This window comes from Pyxicephalus adspersus, chromosome 9, assembly GCF_032062135.1.
Source record: "Pyxicephalus adspersus chromosome 9, UCB_Pads_2.0, whole genome shotgun sequence".
In the NCBI taxonomy this organism is placed as follows: Eukaryota; Metazoa; Chordata; class Amphibia; order Anura; family Pyxicephalidae; genus Pyxicephalus; species Pyxicephalus adspersus.
Genome location: NC_092866.1, coordinates 64,140,256 through 64,149,870, shown reverse-complemented (window position 1 = coordinate 64,149,870; position 9,615 = coordinate 64,140,256). Strand labels below are relative to the sequence as shown.

Below are 9,615 nucleotides of genomic sequence, written 5' to 3'. Positions count from 1 at the left end.
ATGTTTTATGATCAGTCAGGTGAATCCTAACACAGTAAGATGAATCTCCCAGCAAATCCTGACCTACTTTATACAGAAAAAGGAAACCTTGTCATGGCCCTGAAATACTATTTTTGTCTTGTTGCCTCTGACTGCTATTTCTATACTAAGTAACATAAAGAATTTTCATATTGAACCTTTAAACCTTTTTATTCCACGACAGGTGCAGCAACCGCACCCCCTTCCATGGTGGGAATGAAGGGCAATGAACATCTATGCATTGATCTTCCTTGGGGGCTTTTAGCACTTCCAGGTCCAGAGCTCACACATGTCTGGTCACACATTGGGCATTGTCTGGATTCCAGGGGCCATTATTTATGGGAAACTCCTAATTGCTGACCTGTAAAGGATATTAAAGCATCACCATTGGACAAAACTTGGTGCACTGATAATTGTTTTGAATGCATTACCTCCCAATGTACCTAACACAGAGAAGTCGCACGGGTCTTTTATGGAAACACTACATAAATTCTCTGATATTTATAACCTAAGCCGGATTGTATTGCATGCCGTGCATACCACATATGAATCTTCCATAATAAGTGCAATGTACTATATCCTGATGTCACAATTCTCCTTTCACCCATGTTTAGTATACCGGGCCCAGCGCTTGATGCCAAGGTAACCTGAGCCGGATTGCAAATCTTGTGTGCATGGCCAATGAAAATAACACTGCAGATTATTATTATTATTAAACCAGGATTTATATAGCTAAAGGGCAATTTTTATTATAGGGAAACTAAAGAGAAGATTTATTGAAGGAGAAGCTGGAGGGCAGATTTATTGAAGGGGAGGGAGGAGGGCAAATTTATTGAATGGGAGGTTGGAGGGCAGATTTATTGAATGGGAGGTTGGAGGGCAGATTTATTGAAGGGGAAGCCGAATGGCACATTTATTGAAGGGAAGGCTGAAGGGCAGATTTATTGAAGGGGAAGCTGAATGGCACATTTATTGAAGGGGAGGGCAGATTTATTGAAGGGGAGGGAGGAGGGCAGAGTTATTGAAGGGGAGGCTGAAGGGCAGATTTAATACATTTTTTGACTTTGGCTTGAACTTGATGAACAAGTGTCTTTCTTTTCCAATGATTCCCTCTCCTCGCTCTTATCACACATTATGAGGATTGATAGCTCCGTATTAATCATGAATATTATTTAGAATAATGATGATAATAGAGCTGTGTATTTATTCCTTTTGGCCGGCGTTGCCTTGATGAGACGTAGCGGTGTGATTCTGCGCCGAGGCCTCTCTTGGGAGTCGTACAACAAGACCAAATTAAGGCAGCAGATTACTTAGAGGCAATGAGGCTCAGCACAAGTAGTTATCCCGATTGCCATGTGCTGACGTGGCTGATGTAGCATGAATTCTACGGGGAAATGATGTCCTCAAAAGAATGACACATGGAACAAACTCTTCCACCGCATTTAAATCCATCTACTTAACTCTATTTATGCACGGTGAAAAAAAAATGACGAGATATTCGATTTATTCCTCGGACTTGATGACTTGTGGGGTTGATGAACTTACCCTCGTAATGGTTATTAACAAGTTGATTAACTCCCTCCTCCTATTATTTCCGGGTAAGGGCGCGCAGCAGCCATTAACACGCTCAAAGATCTATAGCCCCATTCTTGTTAAACAGGGTAGATCCTTCAGCACGGAAGGCTGGCGGGAATGCTATTTAACTAGGTACCAAAGACCATAATTCTCTCCCTTTATTATGATTGCGGCAAATCTCCACCAGTCAACTAATTGCATTAACGTTGGGGCGCTGGAAAGGAACAGGGATATTTTGCGGTCGCGCTCTGAATCCCAACATACCATTCCGTGCGTGCAAATGGAGTTTAGTGTCGGTGGGAAAAAAGGAAGAAAAGAGAGATTTTAATTAATAATGGTTCTGCATTGGAAGAAATGGAGATTTGAGGTATTGGTGTTTGAGAAATTCCAAAATCAGTTAATATAATGCTCATTTTGTATTCACGTAGGGGAGAACTGGGTGTCATATTCAGTTGTAATGGAAGCCTAGTAATAAACCTCCCCATAATTTGGACTCCTGCAAGGTCCTTGCATTGGCCCTGGCATGTTGGGCTTTGCATGGTACTTGGAGTGATGTGTATGTAGAAGAAGCTAGATGAACCCAGGGGATCAACATAACAGATAGGCAGATAGCACTCCCTAAAGTATTGCATGGCTGCAGTGACAATGCCGTCTCCTCTTGTGTTGTTGAACCTGCTATGCATCAAAATGTAAAGATTGGATTCTGCAGAGCGGTGCATTGGCAATTGGATAAGCTGAAAGCATTCCCACTGGAAGAGAGATGGATTTGTAATTCTCTGATTTAAATCCTATTGTCCTAATACAAAATGTTGTAAAGTTAATGGAAGTGGGGGTGGCACACAGTCAGGTGCATGGCCTGTGTAGTAGATATGGCATGCAATAAGATTCTGTGTGGCTGGCATGCTGCACAGGTCCTCTTTACAGCTGTAGACAAAGTAACAGGTGTTCTGTAATTAGCATGGTGCACATTCAGCATTCTGCACAGGTGTGATGAGTATACTAGCAGTCAGGTGACCAGGTATAGATGTGTGTGATGAATCCCTCAGCTTTGGAAAGACAAGTCAGTTTGCAATTATCCATAACCTGGCACTGGGAGATCTTCTGACCCAGGTAGGTTCTGCAGTCACTGCATGATAATGTAATTTATTTACCTAGAACAATGAATTTTGCTTTACAAACTGAGCAGACTGCAGAGCCCTACTATACACCAGCAATGCACATTGCATGGGATCTCTGCATGCTATATTGTTAAAGATATCTGAAACAATTCAAATAAATAAAATGTTCCATGGTGTGGAGGGGGATGGTGGGTGATCTGAGCTCATTATCCAAGGAGTAGTTGCTGCTGCTGCATTAAAATAGTGTAGTAGTCCAGGGAATGATTTCTTCCTAGTAATGAATGTCTAATATTAGATTGTCTATGGCTGGAATAAAGTTACTTATGTATTATATTCATCGTCTATTTGTGTGATGGGTCCCATGCTTCTATAGAGGCTTTGCAAAGTCCTTCCCTGCCCCATGTGCTGATCACTCACCTGGACCTTAATAGAGTTTTACCTCTGCTTTACCCCTGATATTGATGTCCATTCCAACCACTATACTTTTCCTCTGTTCATTGGCCCCTAAGCAGCCCCCATACCCAGAAGTACCCAATTTTAAGGTAGTAGTGTGGCGATGGTGACGTTTTTGTGTTTGTCCCATACTTGAAGTGTGTTTTAGAGGTGCATGGTGCACACAATCATGGCATGTATCTAATTATATTTGCAGAGTTTATCGGGAAATAGGCCCCCTGCGGAGCAGATCTGGACAGCCAACTGTATACATTGTGCACCTGTCTGTTAGAGCGGTCACTTTAAGGGCTTGGAACAATCTCTCTGCTCAGGTGTGCTACATTAATGCACTATATTGAATGTCAGTTCTGATACCTGTACATCACAACACATTGTAACACATTACTGTTCATTAGGGTGCACTGCTTTGGAAACATTTTGCTTTTTATTGAAGATATGTTGATGCATTCATTTTAAATTTGCAACAAAAGGTGTATGATGCTCACTTCTCTTTAAAGTTTGCACAGTGTTGTACATTTTATTGGAACATGTGTGATGCAATGTATTTATTACAATTCTGGGACTAATCATGGGATTATAATAAAGACAGACCCTTACTATAAGCTTCCTACATTGAAGATATGCATTGTTATTGTGCAGCCATCTGCAGGCCTTCACCTTGGCTTGATTTGGATGGAAGAGCTTGGCTAACCCCAGTTGGCAGCAAAGGTTGGTTAAGTGCTTGCAACCAGGACTAGTTATGGTTAAGGCATGCAGATACACAGACAGAATGCATTATGGAAAGCTGAATCTAACACATTCTGAAAGGAACCTCAATATCCATAGATGGTGCACTGCAATGTGTGAATGGTGGGACTGAGCCCTTGGACATGTTAGCTTCTGCCTTACCAATCTGCATAATCAGCTTCATATCACAAATACATAAGTAACTGATACAGATATTATCTACCCAATCATGCAAACCTCCATATACTGTATAATTGTTGGTGGGTTCATTGGAAACTGTACAGATTGTAATGTGCACAGCGAGCAATGGATCATACCAGCAGGTTTGTGGCAGAGAGCAGTTCGCACTACCAGTCTCCTGATTAATTTCTCTGATAATATGTAGCTGATACAAAGTTGCTTTTGTTGTAACCAAATAAAATATTTTTTTCTACAGCCACCAAACCCCGATGTGTCGTTACCACCCCCCGCTGTATTGAGTTACGCAAGAAACTGGTGGTCGGGTTTTCTGGCACCAAATGGTGCAACACAAACCTACAGATCTCAGGTAGGTACGGATATATTATATTGCTTTCACGCATATATATTCTAAAAATCAATTGCTTTGGTTCACTTTGACAAAACTGGCATTTCACCCTTCCAATCTCCAGCTAGGCATTTCTTGGTTATAAGTCACCCTGCATTGCTCCGGAATGATGGCCCGGAAAACCTTCAGTCAAGGAGAAATTATTCTGACGTTTCACTTATTCTATGCCTAATAAAGTGCTTCAAGATGGCAATCATTATCCAAACAATTATCCAACTGGATGGTCGGAACATTATCTGAACTGCTCATCCGCCCCTAATGCACGCTCCTGCCGGGGAATTGCTATATATTGCCTGATCGTGTCACTAATGGGCATAATGCCTTCTAATCTCGGTGTACGGAAGCAAATCGGGCTACCATTGTATCTTAAATTAATCAATTTGTGTTGCGTTGTATCATTGGACGCAAGCTAAGACTGCTTTGGTTAAACAGTGGCTGTGCCCGGTGCTGATATATCTGTGTTTGCTGGCTATGTGGGGCATCTCGCCGCCTTTTTTTTTTTCTGTGCATAAAAATAAAACTGGCTACCTATAGACATGAGCTGCATAATGGTCAAAGAAAAATATAAGAATAAATTGTTAACAAAAAGCATTTGATCCATAAGGATCCTCGGGTGCAATGAGCAATCCATCCTGATGGATTCATTCTGGTGATTCACCTGTGCACAGAAGCCATATGACAATGAATAATTGTGTGCACAACCATGTATGCGTGGTCAGTAGACATGTACTGGGGAGGCCGATGTGATGGTGCCAGGGTATACCAAAATTCCCGGCATTATTTGCGTCTATAAAACAGTCCAATGCAGGGCCACGCATAGTCAGGGCCCTGCATTGGAGGGCCCGCTGGTCTATAGATGTGAGTGATGCCAGGAATTGTAGTAGCGGTGCTATTTCAATGCCACGGCGGGCCAGATGCAATTTATAAGATTCCTTTGAGGGCCAAAAAAAAAAAAGATGTTGGGGGCTAATTTGGCCCCCGGGGCCAGAGTTTGACACCCCTGCGATAGTTGGTACAGCGGTCTGCTAAGCTCTATGAATGAAGGTGTCATGTATAACATCGTGTATCACTCTTTGCTTAAGGTAATTCATTGACGATTGGTAAAGAATGACAATTATCCAGCGTGTGTACATAGCTTAAGTTTTACTGTACATTAATAAACTTTTTTCAGGCAAACCTACAACCATTTTATTTTAAAAAATCTTATGCCCTTTTTCTCTATTTGTAGCCTTTGGAGTTAAATTTCAATGCACAGGCTAACAATAATAAAAAAAAATGTATTTTATATAAATCCAACCATTCAAGTCCATGCCTTGGAGTAGCAAGGAAAAGTACAGCTGAGGGGGAGCGCTGGAAATGCCAGAGGCGGCCAATGTGGAGCTAAATCTTATGAGTGGCCCACCGCTGACACTCCCTCTTCATAGAAATAGTGCCGCTACTAAAATTCCCGGCATTATTTGCGTCTATACAACAGTCCAATGCAGGGCCACGCATAGTCAGGGCCCTGCATTGGAGGGCCCGCTGGTCTATAGATGTGAGTGATGCCAGGAATTGAAGTAGCGGTGCTATTTCAATGCCACGGCGGGCCAGATGCAATTTATAGGATTCCTTTGGGGGCCAAAAGAAAAAAGGATGTTGGGGGCTAATTTGGCCCCCGGGGCCAGAGTTTGACACCCCCTGCGATAGTTGGTACAGCGGTCTGCTAAGCTCTATGAATGAAGGTGTCATTGGTGTATGTATAACATCGTGTATCATTCTTTGCATATGGTAATTCGTTGACGATTGGTAAAGAATGACAATTATCCAGCGTGTGTACATAGCTTAAGTTTTACTGTACATTAATAAACTTTTTTCAGGCAAACCTACAACCCCCCAAACATAAAAACCCATTTCAGTTACTCTGGACGTAGCCAGTCGGGTAATGATTTAAATTGAGCGACTTTCTGGAATAACCAGTTGCCTGAAAAGCCTAAGCCGCATTGATTGTGCTATATAACGAGCTGCTGAGCGCTATTATGTCTGGGAGCAGATAACGCAGTGTATTGAAACGGATATTAATTACCGGCGGCCCTGCAAACAAAGTTATGAGCTGAGAGCTAGAAAGGAGACTGGCAATTCAGTAGGATTTGATTTTCTCCCTGAATTGTGTAAGCCTTGCTATAATAATGATTATTGTTCTATATTAATCCGGGGAACTCAGGTAGCACAGTAAGCATTTTGCCGATTTACTGCTGCAAGCAAATCAGTTGTGGAATAAGAGGAGGGTTGGTGAGCAAGGACTCCGTTCAAAGGGGATCAACCCAATAGATACCTGCAACTGGTTATGTGGCCGGCACTGTTCTCCAGTAAATGGTTTGATCCTTCTGATATTCTTTGTATGTATATGCATAGTTCATGTTTCAATTCTTGCAAGATGCTAGAGGTCACAGGAACACCCTGACAGTTTTTGTTTATCTGTGGGATTCTGTTGATGAGGGTTGGCACACCTACTTTGCCAATTGGGAGGGCTTCCCACCATCCCTGCACTAATTTCCAATTTCTGTACAATTGATGTGACCATTATGAGGGGGCCCGCCATTTATGCACTGAGCTTCTGGGTCTGTAAACCTACTATACCCAATTATAAGGGCTCCCCATCATCCTATACCGACTTACCAGCTCTGTACACCCAATGTGCCCATTATAAAGTCTTCCTATAATCTGTTAGTTTGTTCCACCCAAAAGAATAGGATATGGATAATCAAAGCGGAGTGGACTCTTTGCCCAGCCTATGATTACATATCATGTATCTGTGGGAGGAAGAGAAGAGGGGGGAGGGAAAGCCATGCTTTTTAAGGGCAACCAGAGGTAAATTTAAAAACACTAAATTTTACTGTTCCAACAACATAATTTGAAAGATTATATCCATAAATGAATCCTAGGCGAACATATAACCACTAGTTTTGCAAAAAATAGCAATACGGTTTAGTATCCTACTGGGTTAGCGATCGCGGTAAGGTGTCCCACCCGACGCGTTTTGCCCGAACCGGGCTTTCTCAGGGGTAAGGGGAGACTGATTATTGCTGGGGCTTTGTACCGCATTAAGAGCCTTGTGATACAGAATTGCTACTTGTAAGTGATTTGATAGTAAGACCGATATCAGTTTGGACGTACTGTTTGCTGTTTCCAGATGTCCGAGTGGACACAATGGTGCGCAATGGTTATGAAATCTGTCTTAGTAGAAGTAAATGACAGTGATTCAGCAGGGGAAGATCAAGTGTTGTCTTCTCGTATGGAGTACCGTATTTTTCGGACTATAAGACGCTCCGGACTATAAGACGCACCCACTTTTCCCCCCCAGTTTTGGGGAAGAAAAAGTGCGTCTTATAGTACGAAAAATACGGTATTTTCGATGTGGTATGTGGGTGAGCTGTGGGCACTTGTCCATAATCCCTATATCAATTTGCCAGATCTGATGTGCCCATTATAAGGGTGTCCGCCATTTTGTACTTGCACAACACATCTCATATGTCTGTTATATGAAGTTTCTATGATCCCTGCGCTGACATCCCAGGGCTGTACACCTGCTGTGCTCCTTATGAGGTGCTCCCAGTATCCCTGCATTGAATTTCAACATTTGCACACCTGTTTCATCCATTTGAGGGTTCATGTATCTCTGCACACATGTTTCCAGGTCCTTTCATGTGTTGTGTCCATTATGAGGGTTCCCACCATGTACTTTCCTAGTTCTGCACACTTCAGACTCCCAATATAAGGAGTTACTACCATCTCTCAGGTCTGTATACCTCCTGTACTCCTTATGAGGTGCTCCGAACATCCATGCATGAAGCTTTCAGATTTGTACACCTACGGCACCCATTTGAGGGTTACCCTCATCATTGCATGCATGTTCCCAGGTCTGAACATGTCATATGCACATTATAAAGGGCTACTACCACCCCTGTACTGGCTTCCAAGTCTGTACACCTGCTTCGCCCATTATGAGGTGCCCTGCATGGCACTTCTGGCTTTGTACACCTGCTGCACCCATTATGAGGTGCTCTCATTATCCCTGCATGGAATTTCTGGCTTTGTACACCTGCTGTGAGGGTTACCCTCATCATTGCATGCATATTCCCTGGTCTACACAGCTCATTATGGGGACTTCACTTGGTGCCCACCAAAAACGGTCAAAGGAAAGCAACTGATAACCAGCAACAGGTTCATGGGTGCCCAAGACTCATGTGTATGGCACTATGGTAGAACAGGGGCTGGTGGATAATGGCAATGAAAGGATCCGGTAATCAGCTCTTGGTACCGCAGGACACCTACGGAGGTCTTGCCTACTATTAAGTGATCAGAGCTGTTTTGGTTGTTTCTTTTTTAGCCTGGAACTCGGCATTGGAAAAATACCAAACCACATTATTATTTTTTATTTATTTGTAAATAATGTTAAGTTTCTCTTTAGGCTTTATGTTGTTAGCCTGAGCTGGGCTTCACCAAGCAACCATCAGTGGGCCGCTGTTAAATGACATGCAAATTGTCCTTCTAAATGGGAAAAGTTTTCTTCTTCCAGCTTGCTTGACTTTGCATTTCAGGTGTAACCTTCCTATTAAACTTTTGTTCTCTTCGAATATCTATTCTGATGTATGGGGGGGGGGGGAATTTAAAGCAAAGCCTTTAGGGATGGGCTGCTGACGGTTTACGGTGCTGTGAAGTATTGACGTGGACAATAAGCACTCCGATGCACCTTGTTACAGTTAATGAATTCTCTGGAGGATAATGATGGAAGCCGGACTCTTCAGGTGAAGGTTAACACTTTTCTATATTAGAAGCTAATGCTGCAAGCTTAACGTCAACTGCAGTAAATAAGAATTGAAATGTAGTTTTCTTCTTTCTCCCTCGTGCTCTGCGTCTAAAGAGATTGCTGAATGCTCATCACCAGAAGGAAACTCACACCGACGCTTATTTTATGGCACAAAAAGAGCAAATGGACCTGTAGCAATCTAATAATGAAATGAATTCTTATAGTAGTTGTTTTTTACCTATTTTATGATTAAATATATACCTGGGCAGCCATGTTGCCTCATTAAATAAAGTCATCTCTGCTTCCTGCATTGTAGTGCTGCACAATGGTTGGGCTCCAATGCAATGCAAGTC

General features: G+C 42.5%; 1 long non-coding RNA gene across 1 annotated transcript; it reads left to right on the top strand.

Annotated features, from left to right (window-relative positions):
• Positions 1–2,630: 2,630 nt before the first annotated feature.
• Positions 2,631–4,997, top strand: LOC140338731 (uncharacterized). The gene is made up of 4 exons (XR_011922306.1): positions 2,631–2,703; positions 3,361–3,475; positions 4,327–4,437; positions 4,541–4,997. It is a non-coding gene; the product is annotated as an uncharacterized lncRNA (long non-coding RNA).
• The last annotated feature ends 4,618 nt before the right edge of the window (positions 4,998–9,615 follow it).